The 18382-nt window shown below is 50.7% G+C and overlaps 5 pseudogenes; all 5 read right to left on the bottom strand.

The window, feature by feature from the left end:
- Positions 1 to 826: 826 nt before the first annotated feature.
- LOC124580635 lies at positions 827 to 944 on the bottom strand (annotated as a pseudogene).
- Positions 945 to 4968: 4024 nt separating this feature from the next.
- LOC124580634 lies at positions 4969 to 5086 on the bottom strand (annotated as a pseudogene).
- A 4018-nt stretch (positions 5087 to 9104) lies between these two features.
- On the bottom strand, positions 9105 to 9222 carry LOC124580632 (annotated as a pseudogene).
- Positions 9223 to 13246: 4024 nt separating this feature from the next.
- On the bottom strand, positions 13247 to 13364 carry LOC124580631 (annotated as a pseudogene).
- A 4023-nt stretch (positions 13365 to 17387) lies between these two features.
- Positions 17388 to 17505, bottom strand: LOC124580630 (annotated as a pseudogene).
- Between the last annotated feature and the right edge of the window lie 877 nt (positions 17506 to 18382).

Genomic DNA, 18382 nt, shown 5'->3' with positions numbered 1-18382 from the left:
TTGTGCCATGTACCAAGCCTTCGCCAGGATCGTTTCGTTGATCAGCTGTGCTTTCTGATCCAACGTCAGGTTTCTGTTGGCGTGTGTCCTGACGAGTCCTCTCGTGGTGTTCAGGATGTTCCGCCAGTTCTCTGCGGCCATTTTGAGTGGGCAGGCCTGCAGCTGAACACCTAGAACTTTATATCTGTCGGTCACCTGGTACCATGGTCTGGCCTCTCTCAGTTTCCCGTTCCCTATCGGGACGAGCACGGTTTTTTTGGGGTTGGTTTTGGCCCCAGATGCCTTCCCAAAAGACTCTATTATTGGGAGGACTTTGTCGATGTCCTCTTTACCGTCCACGAAAATGCTCAAGTCATCGGCATATGCCATACATGTCACGTTTATATCGTTCAGCTTGTAGCCGTTGACGGTGGCAGCGAGTTTCCTGAGGACTGGGTCGAGGGCTACTGTGAATAGTGCCATCGACAGTGGGCACCCTTGCCTCACAGATTTCCCCAGTTTTATCGGCGTAGATGTCCAGCCGTTTACAGTAACTCTTGACGTGGCATTTGTTAACATGTTTTTGATGACTTGAGCGAATTCGGAGCCAAAACCCAGTCTTGCCAAGGTCTTCAGCAGGTACCGGTGACCGATCCTGTCGAAGGCCTTTTGGAAGTCTACAGAGATGATCGCTGCAGTCGCTCTGTTGGATGCGGCGTGGGCTATAACGTCTCTGTACGTGCAGACGGCGTCGAAAATGTTTCTGCCTAACACTGCACATGTCTGCCATGGGCTGATTGCTTTTTTGAGGGCGAGCTTCATATTTTCCGCGACGCATTTCGCTACGAGCTTGTAGTCCCGGTGTTCCCAGGCGGTCACCCATCCAAGTACTAACCGGGCCCGATGTTGCTTAACTTCGGTGATCGGACGAGAACCGGTGTTTTCAACATGGTATGGCCGTTGGCGTCCTTATACTGTAGCCGCGCCACAGAAGAAGCGTTCGCCTCTTCTCCCAACACACGCAATCGCCGCTTTCCGTGGCACATTTGACGCAAAGCATGTCTTTCCACCTCGAAGGTGGCGCGGAGTGCGCGCTCGCCTCGGCGTCTCATAGGCGACTGCCGAACCAAGGTGAGGCGCACAACACAGCTGCTGGATGCACCGCCTGTCATTCGTTTGGTGCGTGCGGCCTCCGACACTGGCTGGCGACGCACCTTGTTCCTGTTATCCGGCGCGGGGCTTGCGCGCGGTGTCCTGCTGGACCGACGGAAGCTTTCTCACCTGCCTGACACGCGCCGCGCTTCCAGATATTTGCGTAATTTGCGCGGTGCATTCTCGCCTGCCTCCCCTTCCGTCCCGACTTGTCCCGACTTTGCTCGACTGCCGCTCGCTGCCGCTCGGGTCGCGGTCCATTTGACAGCACAAGCGCGAGAAACGTCTGCGGGAGGACAAATGAATCAATTTATGATTACAAATCGAATTTGGAGCTGTACGCCGCTGCAGAACGATAGGCGCTATCGTATTTCGGAGCATACCGCCCGATTCGTACTGTTTTGTCGTTTTCAAAGACTTCCTGGCAAACTTGGTTAGCACATTCTCCTTCAAACTGAGTTAGTTGCTGCAGTTTCGTTTCTTACGGCCGTTTAAAATGCTTAGGGAAGTCTCTTTGTCACAACAGAAAGGTGGTATGGAAAGAGGGCTGGCAGGAGTAGCGACTAAAAAGCGAAAAACGAACACAGCCAGAGTTCCCAGGCGCTCACCCAACTGAGTCCTAACGTTGTTGCTTCACTTCGGTGATCGGACGAGAACGGAAGATTTTATTTACTTATTTTTTTGTTTGTTTGCTTGCTTGCTTGCTTGTTTTTGTTTATTTACTTTGTGGAATTTAGCACTGCTACAAAGCAGTAGGCGCTGACGTATTTCAAAACTCATCTGTCGATTCGTAGTGTGTTGTTATTTCCGAGGCGTTCTAGCAATCTTCTTTCGCGCATTCTTGCTCAAACTGAGTCCATTACTGCAATTTCGTATCTTACGTTTGATACAGTGGTTTAAAATGCTTGTGGAAGCATCTTTGTCAACACCTGAAAGTTAGTATGAAAAGAGGGCTGGCAGGTGCAGCGACGTAAAAATGAAAAAATGAGATAGAGCCAACAGCACCTTTTTTTTTTTTAAAACGTAATAAACTTTTATTTACAAAATAACAAATACAGTCATGAGATTCCAAGGTATTTTCAATTTCAATTTCAGTTAGTTATCGAGTCTTTTTCTTTTCTTTACTGATATGTAACTTTGTTGCAATTGTCTGTTTCATTATATTTTGTGCATTTGCAGGTTGATTTACACTGTTGCACTGATTTGTAAGTCAGTGGAGCAAGAATATTTCATTTTTCAGTTTTGTTTGCGTTTTTGTTAAATTTTATGGGTTATTGATTCAAACACTTCTAAGTTCTTTACTTTAGGTCGAGTTTTTGGTCTGGTGCCATTATGTGGCTTGTAGCTATTATTAGAGATGTCTTATTGGCTAAGGCTTACATTTAAGAGACAAAGGACAATGACAAATATGTATGAAAGAATATTATATACATATAGCGAGGTGTCCACGAGATGGTGGTTGAGGGGAAGAGAGCGAGAGAGGGAGAGAGAGAGAAATAGAGAGACAGAGAGAGAGAGAGAGAGAGAGAGAGAGAGAGAGAGAGAGAGAGGGCGATACGGAACACATTTGAAACATAATTAAAGAATAATTCTATAAGTGGACAACTATATTCTAGATAAGTTTAACATGATTAAATATGGATTGAATATAGATGTTTCTTTTGTTAGTCTACTCACATAGTCATCTTCGGCGTAGTGATGTTTCGCACATTTTTAAGAACGCTACCTGGATATGCCCTATATGTGAAGCCGTAGCACTGCGGACACTGTTGTTGCACTGCACAAATTTTATACCGAACTCACATTTAACACACAACACTTTGGGGGCGTTGGAGGGTCTCTGCATCGGTGACGACGGAGGCGTGGAGGACTAGGGGGGGGCGTGGTGTGGCGGCAGCGGTGTCGGCGGCGTCGGCGGCGCCGGCGGCGTCGGCGGCGGCGGCAGCGTCGGCGGCGACGGCGGCGGCAGCGGCAGCGGCGGCGGCGGCGGCGCCGGCGGCGGCGGCGGCGGCGGCGGCGGCAGCGGCGGCGGCGGCGGCGGCGGAGACGTCGGAGGCGGTCGTGGCGTGTGGGGACGGAGGGCGTCCTTGAAGGCGGCGTCCAGCGCTATCTGAAGGTAGTTCTGGAACGTCTGCCTGTAGTTGTTTTTCCGCTTGGCTCGCTTGTGTTCCTCCCAGAGATCGGTGAGGAACTGCACTCCGTCCGTTTGTTTTTTTGCGATTATGGCGTGCGCTGTCATCGCGAACGTCCACATGGTCGCGACGCGTTTGGGACGTGGGAAACCTTTTGCAGCCGGGATCGTGAGGGCTGTGGCTTCTATAGTTCGGTGATCCGCCCTGTTCATGAGCGCCACCATTTTCCTGCATGTCTCCCATATCGCCTGACTTGTCGGACATGTGAAGCGGTGTTCCGCGGTGTCGATCTCGTTGCACACTTCGCAGTGCGGCGACTCGCGCATGGCAATGCGCGCTAGGCGCTCGTTCCGTCGGTATCTTGTTGTGTACGACTTTGTACCACGTGTCTCTAGCTTCCGGGGGTATGGCTTTCTCAGAGAGATTCTTCCAGACTTGTGGCCAGTCGTGGTCTGGAAGATTCGTCTCTGTTCTGCTTCTTCCTTGTTTGCCTCTCAGTGCACGATAGATTTTCGCTGCAGTTCTCATCTCTTTCACTGCTAGCGTGGATGAGATGTAGCTACTGTCCATTACTATCTGCTTCAAGTAGCGCATCTTGTAGGGTATTCTACTGACATCTACCGGCGCTTCCCCGGAATCGGGTCTGTGTTCTTTCAGTAGAGACGACGTGGTACAGTCTACACTTCTGTCCTCCATTTGTAGAGCTCGGTGGAGCAACAGTGCCGCGCATTTTCTCGTGACATCTATCAGGCCCAGCCCCCCTTCTTCTCTAGGGAGGGTGCTGGTGGCTTGCGACACTTTGAGAATTTCCCGCCTCCACAGCAGGTAGTATACAGCGCTTCCTATAGACTTCCCTATTTCTGTTGGTACGTTCATGACTTGTGCCATGTACCAAGCCTTCGCCAGGATCGTTTCGTTGATCAGCTGTGCTTTCTGATCCAACGTCAGGTTTCTGTTGGCGTGTGTCCTGACGAGTCCTCTCGTGGTGTTCAGGATGTTCCGCCAGTTCTCTGCGGCCATTTTGAGTGGGCAGGCCTGCAGCTGAACACCTAGAACTTTATATCTGTCGGTCACCTGGTACCATGGTCTGGCCTCTCTCAGTTTCCCGTTCCCTATCGGGACGAGCACGGTTTTTTTGGGGTTGGTTTTGGCCCCAGATGCCTTCCCAAAAGACTCTATTATTGGGAGGACTTTGTCGATGTCCTCTTTACCGTCCACGAAAATGCTCAAGTCATCGGCATATGCCATACATGTCACGTTTATATCGTTCAGCTTGTAGCCGTTGACGGTGGCAGCGAGTTTCCTGAGGACTGGGTCGAGGGCTACTGTGAATAGTGCCATCGACAGTGGGCACCCTTGCCTCACAGATTTCCCCAGTTTTATCGGCGTAGATGTCCAGCCGTTTACAGTAACTCTTGACGTGGCATTTGTTAACATGTTTTTGATGACTTGAGCGAATTCGGAGCCAAAACCCAGTCTTGCCAAGGTCTTCAGCAGGTACCGGTGACCGATCCTGTCGAAGGCCTTTTGGAAGTCTACAGAGATGATCGCTGCAGTCGCTCTGTTGGATGCGGCGTGGGCTATAACGTCTCTGTACGTGCAGACGGCGTCGAAAATGTTTCTGCCTAACACTGCACATGTCTGCCATGGGCTGATTGCTTTTTTGAGGGCGAGCTTCATATTTTCCGCGACGCATTTCGCTACGAGCTTGTAGTCCCGGTGTTCCCAGGCGGTCACCCATCCAAGTACTAACCGGGCCCGATGTTGCTTAACTTCGGTGATCGGACGAGAACCGGTGTTTTCAACATGGTATGGCCGTTGGCGTCCTTATACTGTAGCCGCGCCACAGAAGAAGCGTTCGCCTCTTCTCCCAACACACGCAATCGCCGCTTTCCGTGGCACATTTGACGCAAAGCATGTCTTTCCACCTCGAAGGTGGCGCGGAGTGCGCGCTCGCCTCGGCGTCTCATAGGCGACTGCCGAACCAAGGTGAGGCGCACAACACAGCTGCTGGATGCACCGCCTGTCATTCGTTTGGTGCGTGCGGCCTCCGACACTGGCTGGCGACGCACCTTGTTCCTGTTATCCGGCGCGGGGCTTGCGCGCGGTGTCCTGCTGGACCGACGGAAGCTTTCTCACCTGCCTGACACGCGCCGCGCTTCCAGATATTTGCGTAATTTGCGCGGTGCATTCTCGCCTGCCTCCCCTTCCGTCCCGACTTGTCCCGACTTTGCTCGACTGCCGCTCGCTGCCGCTCGGGTCGCGGTCCATTTGACAGCACAAGCGCGAGAAACGTCTGCGGGAGGACAAATGAATCAATTTATGATTACAAATCGAATTTGGAGCTGTACGCCGCTGCAGAACGATAGGCGCTATCGTATTTCGGAGCATACCGCCCGATTCGTACTGTTTTGTCGTTTTCAAAGACTTCCTGGCAAACTTGGTTAGCACATTCTCCTTCAAACTGAGTTAGTTGCTGCAGTTTCGTTTCTTACGGCCGTTTAAAATGCTTAGGGAAGTCTCTTTGTCACAACAGAAAGGTGGTATGGAAAGAGGGCTGGCAGGAGTAGCGACTAAAAAGCGAAAAACGAACACAGCCAGAGTTCCCAGGCGCTCACCCAACTGAGTCCTAACGTTGTTGCTTCACTTCGGTGATCGGACGAGAACGGAAGATTTTATTTACTTATTTTTTTGTTTGTTTGCTTGCTTGCTTGCTTGTTTTTGTTTATTTACTTTGTGGAATTTAGCACTGCTACAAAGCAGTAGGCGCTGACGTATTTCAAAACTCATCTGTCGATTCGTAGTGTGTTGTTATTTCCGAGGCGTTCTAGCAATCTTCTTTCGCGCATTCTTGCTCAAACTGAGTCCATTACTGCAATTTCGTATCTTACGTTTGATACAGTGGTTTAAAATGCTTGTGGAAGCATCTTTGTCAACACCTGAAAGTTAGTATGAAAAGAGGGCTGGCAGGTGCAGCGACGTAAAAATGAAAAAATGAGATAGAGCCAACAGCACCTTTTTTTTTTTTAAAACGTAATAAACTTTTATTTACAAAATAACAAATACAGTCATGAGATTCCAAGGTATTTTCAATTTCAATTTCAGTTAGTTATCGAGTCTTTTCTTTTCTTTACTGATATGTAACTTTGTTGCAATTGTCTGTTTCATTATATTTTGTGCATTTGCAGGTTGATTTACACTGTTGCACTGATTTGTAAGTCAGTGGAGCAAGAATATTTCATTTTTCAGTTTTGTTTGCGTTTTTGTTAAATTTTATGGGTTATTGATTCAAACACTTCTAAGTTCTTTACTTTAGGTCGAGTTTTTGGTCTGGTGCCATTATGTGGCTTGTAGCTATTATTAGAGATGTCTTATTGGCTAAGGCTTACATTTAAGAGACAAAGGACAATGACAAATATGTATGAAAGAATATTATATACATATAGCGAGGTGTCCACGAGATGGTGGTTGAGGGGAAGAGAGCGAGAGAGGGAGAGAGAGAGAAATAGAGAGACAGAGAGAGAGAGAGAGAGAGAGAGAGAGAGAGAGAGAGAGGGCGATACGGAACACATTTGAAACATAATTAAAGAATAATTCTATAAGTGGACAACTATATTCTAGATAAGTTTAACATGATTAAATATGGATTGAATATAGATGTTTCTTTTGTTAGTCTACTCACATAGTCATCTTCGGCGTAGTGATGTTTCGCACATTTTTAAGAACGCTACCTGGATATGCCCTATATGTGAAGCCGTAGCACTGCGGACACTGTTGTTGCACTGCACAAATTTTATACCGAACTCACATTTAACACACAACACTTTGGGGGCGTTGGAGGGTCTCTGCATCGGTGACGACGGAGGCGTGGAGGACTAGGGGGGGGCGTGGTGTGGCGGCAGCGGTGTCGGCGGCGTCGGCGGCGCCGGCGGCGTCGGCGGCGGCGGCAGCGTCGGCGGCGACGGCGGCGGCAGCGGCAGCGGCGGCGGCGGCGGCGCCGGCGGCGGCGGCGGCGGCGGCGGCGGCAGCGGCGGCGGCGGCGGCGGCGGAGACGTCGGAGGCGGTCGTGGCGTGTGGGGACGGAGGGCGTCCTTGAAGGCGGCGTCCAGCGCTATCTGAAGGTAGTTCTGGAACGTCTGCCTGTAGTTGTTTTTCCGCTTGGCTCGCTTGTGTTCCTCCCAGAGATCGGTGAGGAACTGCACTCCGTCCGTTTGTTTTTTTGCGATTATGGCGTGCGCTGTCATCGCGAACGTCCACATGGTCGCGACGCGTTTGGGACGTGGGAAACCTTTTGCAGCCGGGATCGTGAGGGCTGTGGCTTCTATAGTTCGGTGATCCGCCCTGTTCATGAGCGCCACCATTTTCCTGCATGTCTCCCATATCGCCTGACTTGTCGGACATGTGAAGCGGTGTTCCGCGGTGTCGATCTCGTTGCACACTTCGCAGTGCGGCGACTCGCGCATGGCAATGCGCGCTAGGCGCTCGTTCGTCGGTATCTTGTTGTGTACGACTTTGTACCACGTGTCTCTAGCTTCCGGGGGTATGGCTTTCTCAGAGAGATTCTTCCAGACTTGTGGCCAGTCGTGGTCTGGAAGATTCGTCTCTGTTCTGCTTCTTCCTTGTTTGCCTCTCAGTGCACGATAGATTTTCGCTGCAGTTCTCATCTCTTTCACTGCTAGCGTGGATGAGATGTAGCTACTGTCCATTACTATCTGCTTCAAGTAGCGCATCTTGTAGGGTATTCTACTGACATCTACCGGCGCTTCCCCGGAATCGGGTCTGTGTTCTTTCAGTAGAGACGACGTGGTACAGTCTACACTTCTGTCCTCCATTTGTAGAGCTCGGTGGAGCAACAGTGCCGCGCATTTTCTCGTGACATCTATCAGGCCCAGCCCCCCTTCTTCTCTAGGGAGGGTGCTGGTGGCTTGCGACACTTTGAGAATTTCCCGCCTCCACAGCAGGTAGTATACAGCGCTTCCTATAGACTTCCCTATTTCTGTTGGTACGTTCATGACTTGTGCCATGTACCAAGCCTTCGCCAGGATCGTTTCGTTGATCAGCTGTGCTTTCTGATCCAACGTCAGGTTTCTGTTGGCGTGTGTCCTGACGAGTCCTCTCGTGGTGTTCAGGATGTTCCGCCAGTTCTCTGCGGCCATTTTGAGTGGGCAGGCCTGCAGCTGAACACCTAGAACTTTATATCTGTCGGTCACCTGGTACCATGGTCTGGCCTCTCTCAGTTTCCCGTTCCCTATCGGGACGAGCACGGTTTTTTTGGGGTTGGTTTTGGCCCCAGATGCCTTCCCAAAAGACTCTATTATTGGGAGGACTTTGTCGATGTCCTCTTTACCGTCCACGAAAATGCTCAAGTCATCGGCATATGCCATACATGTCACGTTTATATCGTTCAGCTTGTAGCCGTTGACGGTGGCAGCGAGTTTCCTGAGGACTGGGTCGAGGGCTACTGTGAATAGTGCCATCGACAGTGGGCACCCTTGCCTCACAGATTTCCCCAGTTTTATCGGCGTAGATGTCCAGCCGTTTACAGTAACTCTTGACGTGGCATTTGTTAACATGTTTTTGATGACTTGAGCGAATTCGGAGCCAAAACCCAGTCTTGCCAAGGTCTTCAGCAGGTACCGGTGACCGATCCTGTCGAAGGCCTTTTGGAAGTCTACAGAGATGATCGCTGCAGTCGCTCTGTTGGATGCGGCGTGGGCTATAACGTCTCTGTACGTGCAGACGGCGTCGAAAATGTTTCTGCCTAACACTGCACATGTCTGCCATGGGCTGATTGCTTTTTTGAGGGCGAGCTTCATATTTTCCGCGACGCATTTCGCTACGAGCTTGTAGTCCCGGTGTTCCCAGGCGGTCACCCATCCAAGTACTAACCGGGCCCGATGTTGCTTAACTTCGGTGATCGGACGAGAACCGGTGTTTTCAACATGGTATGGCCGTTGGCGTCCTTATACTGTAGCCGCGCCACAGAAGAAGCGTTCGCCTCTTCTCCCAACACACGCAATCGCCGCTTTCCGTGGCACATTTGACGCAAAGCATGTCTTTCCACCTCGAAGGTGGCGCGGAGTGCGCGCTCGCCTCGGCGTCTCATAGGCGACTGCCGAACCAAGGTGAGGCGCACAACACAGCTGCTGGATGCACCGCCTGTCATTCGTTTGGTGCGTGCGGCCTCCGACACTGGCTGGCGACGCACCTTGTTCCTGTTATCCGGCGCGGGGCTTGCGCGCGGTGTCCTGCTGGACCGACGGAAGCTTTCTCACCTGCCTGACACGCGCCGCGCTTCCAGATATTTGCGTAATTTGCGCGGTGCATTCTCGCCTGCCTCCCCTTCCGTCCCGACTTGTCCCGACTTTGCTCGACTGCCGCTCGCTGCCGCTCGGGTCGCGGTCCATTTGACAGCACAAGCGCGAGAAACGTCTGCGGGAGGACAAATGAATCAATTTATGATTACAAATCGAATTTGGAGCTGTACGCCGCTGCAGAACGATAGGCGCTATCGTATTTCGGAGCATACCGCCCGATTCGTACTGTTTTGTCGTTTTCAAAGACTTCCTGGCAAACTTGGTTAGCACATTCTCCTTCAAACTGAGTTAGTTGCTGCAGTTTCGTTTCTTACGGCCGTTTAAAATGCTTAGGGAAGTCTCTTTGTCACAACAGAAAGGTGGTATGGAAAGAGGGCTGGCAGGAGTAGCGACTAAAAAGCGAAAAACGAACACAGCCAGAGTTCCCAGGCGCTCACCCAACTGAGTCCTAACGTTGTTGCTTCACTTCGGTGATCGGACGAGAACGGAAGATTTTATTTACTTATTTTTTTGTTTGTTTGCTTGCTTGCTTGCTTGTTTTTGTTTATTTACTTTGTGGAATTTAGCACTGCTACAAAGCAGTAGGCGCTGACGTATTTCAAAACTCATCTGTCGATTCGTAGTGTGTTGTTATTTCCGAGGCGTTCTAGCAATCTTCTTTCGCGCATTCTTGCTCAAACTGAGTCCATTACTGCAATTTCGTATCTTACGTTTGATACAGTGGTTTAAAATGCTTGTGGAAGCATCTTTGTCAACACCTGAAAGTTAGTATGAAAAGAGGGCTGGCAGGTGCAGCGACGTAAAAATGAAAAAATGAGATAGAGCCAACAGCACCTTTTTTTTTTTTAAAACGTAATAAACTTTTATTTACAAAATAACAAATACAGTCATGAGATTCCAAGGTATTTTCAATTTCAATTTCAGTTAGTTATCGAGTCTTTTTCTTTTCTTTACTGATATGTAACTTTGTTGCAATTGTCTGTTTCATTATATTTTGTGCATTTGCAGGTTGATTTACACTGTTGCACTGATTTGTAAGTCAGTGGAGCAAGAATATTTCATTTTTCAGTTTTGTTTGCGTTTTTGTTAAATTTTATGGGTTATTGATTCAAACACTTCTAAGTTCTTTACTTTAGGTCGAGTTTTTGGTCTGGTGCCATTATGTGGCTTGTAGCTATTATTAGAGATGTCTTATTGGCTAAGGCTTACATTTAAGAGACAAAGGACAATGACAAATATGTATGAAAGAATATTATATACATATAGCGAGGTGTCCACGAGATGGTGGTTGAGGGGAAGAGAGCGAGAGAGGGAGAGAGAGAGAAATAGAGAGACAGAGAGAGAGAGAGAGAGAGAGAGAGAGAGAGAGAGAGAGAGGGCGATACGGAACACATTTGAAACATAATTAAAGAATAATTCTATAAGTGGACAACTATATTCTAGATAAGTTTAACATGATTAAATATGGATTGAATATAGATGTTTCTTTTGTTAGTCTACTCACATAGTCATCTTCGGCGTAGTGATGTTTCGCACATTTTTAAGAACGCTACCTGGATATGCCCTATATGTGAAGCCGTAGCACTGCGGACACTGTTGTTGCACTGCACAAATTTTATACCGAACTCACATTTAACACACAACACTTTGGGGGCGTTGGAGGGTCTCTGCATCGGTGACGACGGAGGCGTGGAGGACTAGGGGGGGGCGTGGTGTGGCGGCAGCGGTGTCGGCGGCGTCGGCGGCGCCGGCGGCGTCGGCGGCGGCGGCAGCGTCGGCGGCGACGGCGGCGGCAGCGGCAGCGGCGGCGGCGGCGGCGCCGGCGGCGGCGGCGGCGGCGGCGGCGGCAGCGGCGGCGGCGGCGGCGGCGGAGACGTCGGAGGCGGTCGTGGCGTGTGGGGACGGAGGGCGTCCTTGAAGGCGGCGTCCAGCGCTATCTGAAGGTAGTTCTGGAACGTCTGCCTGTAGTTGTTTTTCCGCTTGGCTCGCTTGTGTTCCTCCCAGAGATCGGTGAGGAACTGCACTCCGTCCGTTTGTTTTTTTGCGATTATGGCGTGCGCTGTCATCGCGAACGTCCACATGGTCGCGACGCGTTTGGGACGTGGGAAACCTTTTGCAGCCGGGATCGTGAGGGCTGTGGCTTCTATAGTTCGGTGATCCGCCCTGTTCATGAGCGCCACCATTTTCCTGCATGTCTCCCATATCGCCTGACTTGTCGGACATGTGAAGCGGTGTTCCGCGGTGTCGATCTCGTTGCACACTTCGCAGTGCGGCGACTCGCGCATGGCAATGCGCGCTAGGCGCTCGTTCGTCGGTATCTTGTTGTGTACGACTTTGTACCACGTGTCTCTAGCTTCCGGGGGTATGGCTTTCTCAGAGAGATTCTTCCAGACTTGTGGCCAGTCGTGGTCTGGAAGATTCGTCTCTGTTCTGCTTCTTCCTTGTTTGCCTCTCAGTGCACGATAGATTTTCGCTGCAGTTCTCATCTCTTTCACTGCTAGCGTGGATGAGATGTAGCTACTGTCCATTACTATCTGCTTCAAGTAGCGCATCTTGTAGGGTATTCTACTGACATCTACCGGCGCTTCCCCGGAATCGGGTCTGTGTTCTTTCAGTAGAGACGACGTGGTACAGTCTACACTTCTGTCCTCCATTTGTAGAGCTCGGTGGAGCAACAGTGCCGCGCATTTTCTCGTGACATCTATCAGGCCCAGCCCCCCTTCTTCTCTAGGGAGGGTGCTGGTGGCTTGCGACACTTTGAGAATTTCCCGCCTCCACAGCAGGTAGTATACAGCGCTTCCTATAGACTTCCCTATTTCTGTTGGTACGTTCATGACTTGTGCCATGTACCAAGCCTTCGCCAGGATCGTTTCGTTGATCAGCTGTGCTTTCTGATCCAACGTCAGGTTTCTGTTGGCGTGTGTCCTGACGAGTCCTCTCGTGGTGTTCAGGATGTTCCGCCAGTTCTCTGCGGCCATTTTGAGTGGGCAGGCCTGCAGCTGAACACCTAGAACTTTATATCTGTCGGTCACCTGGTACCATGGTCTGGCCTCTCTCAGTTTCCCGTTCCCTATCGGGACGAGCACGGTTTTTTTGGGGTTGGTTTTGGCCCCAGATGCCTTCCCAAAAGACTCTATTATTGGGAGGACTTTGTCGATGTCCTCTTTACCGTCCACGAAAATGCTCAAGTCATCGGCATATGCCATACATGTCACGTTTATATCATCGTTCAGCTTGTAGCCGTTGACGGTGGCAGCGAGTTTCCTGAGGACTGGGTCGAGGGCTACTGTGAATAGTGCCATCGACAGTGGGCACCCTTGCCTCACAGATTTCCCCAGTTTTATCGGCGTAGATGTCCAGCCGTTTACAGTAACTCTTGACGTGGCATTTGTTAACATGTTTTTGATGACTTGAGCGAATTCGGAGCCAAAACCCAGTCTTGCCAAGGTCTTCAGCAGGTACCGGTGACCGATCCTGTCGAAGGCCTTTTGGAAGTCTACAGAGATGATCGCTGCAGTCGCTCTGTTGGATGCGGCGTGGGCTATAACGTCTCTGTACGTGCAGACGGCGTCGAAAATGTTTCTGCCTAACACTGCACATGTCTGCCATGGGCTGATTGCTTTTTTGAGGGCGAGCTTCATATTTTCCGCGACGCATTTCGCTACGAGCTTGTAGTCCCGGTGTTCCCAGGCGGTCACCCATCCAAGTACTAACCGGGCCCGATGTTGCTTAACTTCGGTGATCGGACGAGAACCGGTGTTTTCAACATGGTATGGCCGTTGGCGTCCTTATACTGTAGCCGCGCCACAGAAGAAGCGTTCGCCTCTTCTCCCAACACACGCAATCGCCGCTTTCCGTGGCACATTTGACGCAAAGCATGTCTTTCCACCTCGAAGGTGGCGCGGAGTGCGCGCTCGCCTCGGCGTCTCATAGGCGACTGCCGAACCAAGGTGAGGCGCACAACACAGCTGCTGGATGCACCGCCTGTCATTCGTTTGGTGCGTGCGGCCTCCGACACTGGCTGGCGACGCACCTTGTTCCTGTTATCCGGCGCGGGGCTTGCGCGCGGTGTCCTGCTGGACCGACGGAAGCTTTCTCACCTGCCTGACACGCGCCGCGCTTCCAGATATTTGCGTAATTTGCGCGGTGCATTCTCGCCTGCCTCCCCTTCCGTCCCGACTTGTCCCGACTTTGCTCGACTGCCGCTCGCTGCCGCTCGGGTCGCGGTCCATTTGACAGCACAAGCGCGAGAAACGTCTGCGGGAGGACAAATGAATCAATTTATGATTACAAATCGAATTTGGAGCTGTACGCCGCTGCAGAACGATAGGCGCTATCGTATTTCGGAGCATACCGCCCGATTCGTACTGTTTTGTCGTTTTCAAAGACTTCCTGGCAAACTTGGTTAGCACATTCTCCTTCAAACTGAGTTAGTTGCTGCAGTTTCGTTTCTTACGGCCGTTTAAAATGCTTAGGGAAGTCTCTTTGTCACAACAGAAAGGTGGTATGGAAAGAGGGCTGGCAGGAGTAGCGACTAAAAAGCGAAAAACGAACACAGCCAGAGTTCCCAGGCGCTCACCCAACTGAGTCCTAACGTTGTTGCTTCACTTCGGTGATCGGACGAGAACGGAAGATTTTATTTACTTATTTTTTTGTTTGTTTGCTTGCTTGCTTGCTTGTTTTTGTTTATTTACTTTGTGGAATTTAGCACTGCTACAAAGCAGTAGGCGCTGACGTATTTCAAAACTCATCTGTCGATTCGTAGTGTGTTGTTATTTCCGAGGCGTTCTAGCAATCTTCTTTCGCGCATTCTTGCTCAAACTGAGTCCATTACTGCAATTTCGTATCTTACGTTTGATACAGTGGTTTAAAATGCTTGTGGAAGCATCTTTGTCAACACCTGAAAGTTAGTATGAAAAGAGGGCTGGCAGGTGCAGCGACGTAAAAATGAAAAAATGAGATAGAGCCAACAGCACCTTTTTTTTTTTTAAAACGTAATAAACTTTTATTTACAAAATAACAAATACAGTCATGAGATTCCAAGGTATTTTCAATTTCAATTTCAGTTAGTTATCGAGTCTTTTTCTTTTCTTTACTGATATGTAACTTTGTTGCAATTGTCTGTTTCATTATATTTTGTGCATTTGCAGGTTGATTTACACTGTTGCACTGATTTGTAAGTCAGTGGAGCAAGAATATTTCATTTTTCAGTTTTGTTTGCGTTTTTGTTAAATTTTATGGGTTATTGATTCAAACACTTCTAAGTTCTTTACTTTAGGTCGAGTTTTTGGTCTGGTGCCATTATGTGGCTTGTAGCTATTATTAGAGATGTCTTATTGGCTAAGGCTTACATTTAAGAGACAAAGGACAATGACAAATATGTATGAAAGAATATTATATACATATAGCGAGGTGTCCACGAGATGGTGGTTGAGGGGAAGAGAGCGAGAGAGGGAGAGAGAGAGAAATAGAGAGACAGAGAGAGAGAGAGAGAGAGAGAGAGAGAGAGAGAGAGAGAGAGGGCGATACGGAACACATTTGAAACATAATTAAAGAATAATTCTATAAGTGGACAACTATATTCTAGATAAGTTTAACATGATTAAATATGGATTGAATATAGATGTTTCTTTTGTTAGTCTACTCACATAGTCATCTTCGGCGTAGTGATGTTTCGCACATTTTTAAGAACGCTACCTGGATATGCCCTATATGTGAAGCCGTAGCACTGCGGACACTGTTGTTGCACTGCACAAATTTTATACCGAACTCACATTTAACACACAACACTTTGGGGGCGTTGGAGGGTCTCTGCATCGGTGACGACGGAGGCGTGGAGGACTAGGGGGGGGCGTGGTGTGGCGGCAGCGGTGTCGGCGGCGTCGGCGGCGCCGGCGGCGTCGGCGGCGGCGGCAGCGTCGGCGGCGACGGCGGCGGCAGCGGCAGCGGCGGCGGCGGCGGCGCCGGCGGCGGCGGCGGCGGCGGCGGCGGCAGCGGCGGCGGCGGCGGCGGCGGAGACGTCGGAGGCGGTCGTGGCGTGTGGGGACGGAGGGCGTCCTTGAAGGCGGCGTCCAGCGCTATCTGAAGGTAGTTCTGGAACGTCTGCCTGTAGTTGTTTTTCCGCTTGGCTCGCTTGTGTTCCTCCCAGAGATCGGTGAGGAACTGCACTCCGTCCGTTTGTTTTTTTGCGATTATGGCGTGCGCTGTCATCGCGAACGTCCACATGGTCGCGACGCGTTTGGGACGTGGGAAACCTTTTGCAGCCGGGATCGTGAGGGCTGTGGCTTCTATAGTTCGGTGATCCGCCCTGTTCATGAGCGCCACCATTTTCCTGCATGTCTCCCATATCGCCTGACTTGTCGGACATGTGAAGCGGTGTTCCGCGGTGTCGATCTCGTTGCACACTTCGCAGTGCGGCGACTCGCGCATGGCAATGCGCGCTAGGCGCTCGTTCGTCGGTATCTTGTTGTGTACGACTTTGTACCACGTGTCTCTAGCTTCCGGGGGTATGGCTTTCTCAGAGAGATTCTTCCAGACTTGTGGCCAGTCGTGGTCTGGAAGATTCGTCTCTGTTCTGCTTCTTCCTTGTTTGCCTCTCAGTGCACGATAGATTTTCGCTGCAGTTCTCATCTCTTTCACTGCTAGCGTGGATGAGATGTAGCTACTGTCCATTACTATCTGCTTCAAGTAGCGCATCTTGTAGGGTATTCTACTGACATCTACCGGCGCTTCCCCGGAATCGGGTCTGTGTTCTTTCAGTAGAGACGACGTGGTACAGTCTACACTTCTGTCCTCCATTTGTAGAGCTCGGTGGAGCAACAGTGCCGCGCATTTTCTCGTGACATCTATCAGGCCCAGCCCCCCTTCTTCTCTAGGGAGGGTGCTGGTGGCTTGCGACACTTTGAGAATTTCCCGCCTCCACAGCAGGTAGTATACAGCGCTTCCTATAGACTTCCCTATTTCTGTTGGTACGTTCATGACTTGTGCCATGTACCAAGCCTTCGCCAGGATCGTTTCGTTGATCAGCTGTGCTTTCTGATCCAACGTCAGGTTTCTGTTGGCGTGTGTCCTGACGAGTCCTCTCGTGGTGTTCAGGATGTTCCGCCAGTTCTCTGCGGCCATTTTGAGTGGGCAGGCCTGCAGCTGAACACCTAGAACTTTATATCTGTCGGTCACCTGGTACCATGGTCTGGCCTCTCTCAGTTTCCCGTTCCCTATCGGGACGAGCACGGTTTTTTTGGGGTTGGTTTTGGCCCCAGATGCCTTCCCAAAAGACTCTATTATTGGGAGGACTTTGTCGATGTCCTCTTTACCGTCCACGAAAATGCTCAAGTCATCGGCATATGCCATACATGTCACGTTTATATCGTTCAGCTTGTAGCCGTTGACGGTGGCAGCGAGTTTCCTGAGGACTGGGTCGAGGGCTACTGTGAATAGTGCCATCGACAGTGGGCACCCTTGCCTCACAGATTTCCCCAGTTTTATCGGCGTAGATGTCCAGCCGTTTACAGTAACTCTTGACGTGGCATTTGTTAACATGTTTTTGATGACTTGAGCGAATTCGGAGCCAAAACCCAGTCTTGCCAAGGTCTTCAGCAGGTACCGGTGACCGATCCTGTCGAAGGCCTTTTGGAAGTCTACAGAGATGATCGCTGCAGTCGCTCTGTTGGATGCGGCGTGGGCTATAACGTCTCTGTACGTGCAGACGGCGTCGAAAATGTTTCTGCCTAACACTGCACATGTCTGCCATGGGCTGATTGCTTTTTTGAGGGCGAGCTTCATATTTTCCGCGACGCATTTCGCTACGAGCTTGTAGTCCCGGTGTTCCCAGGCGGTCACCCATCCAAGTACTAACCGGGCCCGATGTTGCTTAACTTCGGTGATCGGACGAGAACCGGTGTTTTCAACATGGTATGGCCGTTGGCGTCCTTATACTGTAGCCGCGCCACAGAAGAAGCGTTCGCCTCTTCTCCCAACACACGCAATCGCCGCTTTCCGTGGCACATTTGACGCAAAGCATGTCTTTCCACCTCGAAGGTGGCGCGGAGTGCGCGCTCGCCTCGGCGTCTCATAGGCGACTGCCGAACCAAGGTGAGGCGCACAACACAGCTGCTGGATGCACCGCCTGTCATTCGTTTGGTGCGTGCGGCCTCCGACACTGGCTGGCGACGCACCTTGTTCCTGTTATCCGGCGCGGGGCTTGCGCGCGGTGTCCTGCTGGACCGACGGAAGCTTTCTCACCTGCCTGACACGCGCCGCGCTTCCAGATATTTGCGTAATTTGCGCGGTGCATTCTCGCCTGCCTCCCCTTCCGTCCCGACTTGTCCCGACTTTGCTCGACTGCCGCTCGCTGCCGCTCGGGTCGCGGTCCATTTGACAGCACAAGCGCGAGAAACGTCTGCGGGAGGACAAATGAATCAATTTATGATTACAAATCGAATTTGGAGCTGTACGCCGCTGCAGAACGATAGGCGCTATCGTATTTCGGAGCATACCGCCCGATTCGTACTGTTTTGTCGTTTTCAAAGACTTCCTGGCAAACTTGGTTAGCACATTCTCCTTCAAACTGAGTTAGTTGCTGCAGTTTCGTTTCTTACGGCCGTTTAAAATGCTTAGGGAAGTCTCTTTGTCACAACAGAAAGGTGGTATGGAAAGAGGGCTGGCAGGAGTAGCGACTAAAAAGCGAAAAACGAACACAGCCAGAGTTCCCAGGCGCTCACCCAACTGAGTCCTAACGTTGTTGCTTCACTTCGGTGATCGGACGAGAACGGAAGATTTTATTTACTTATTTTTTTGTTTGTT

The sequence above is a fragment of the Schistocerca americana genome, unplaced genomic scaffold (assembly GCF_021461395.2).
Source record: "Schistocerca americana isolate TAMUIC-IGC-003095 unplaced genomic scaffold, iqSchAmer2.1 HiC_scaffold_338, whole genome shotgun sequence".
NCBI lineage: Eukaryota > Metazoa > Arthropoda > Insecta > Orthoptera > Acrididae > Schistocerca > Schistocerca americana.
Note: the sequence above shows the minus strand (reverse complement) of the source record. Positions and strands in the feature narration are given on the sequence as shown.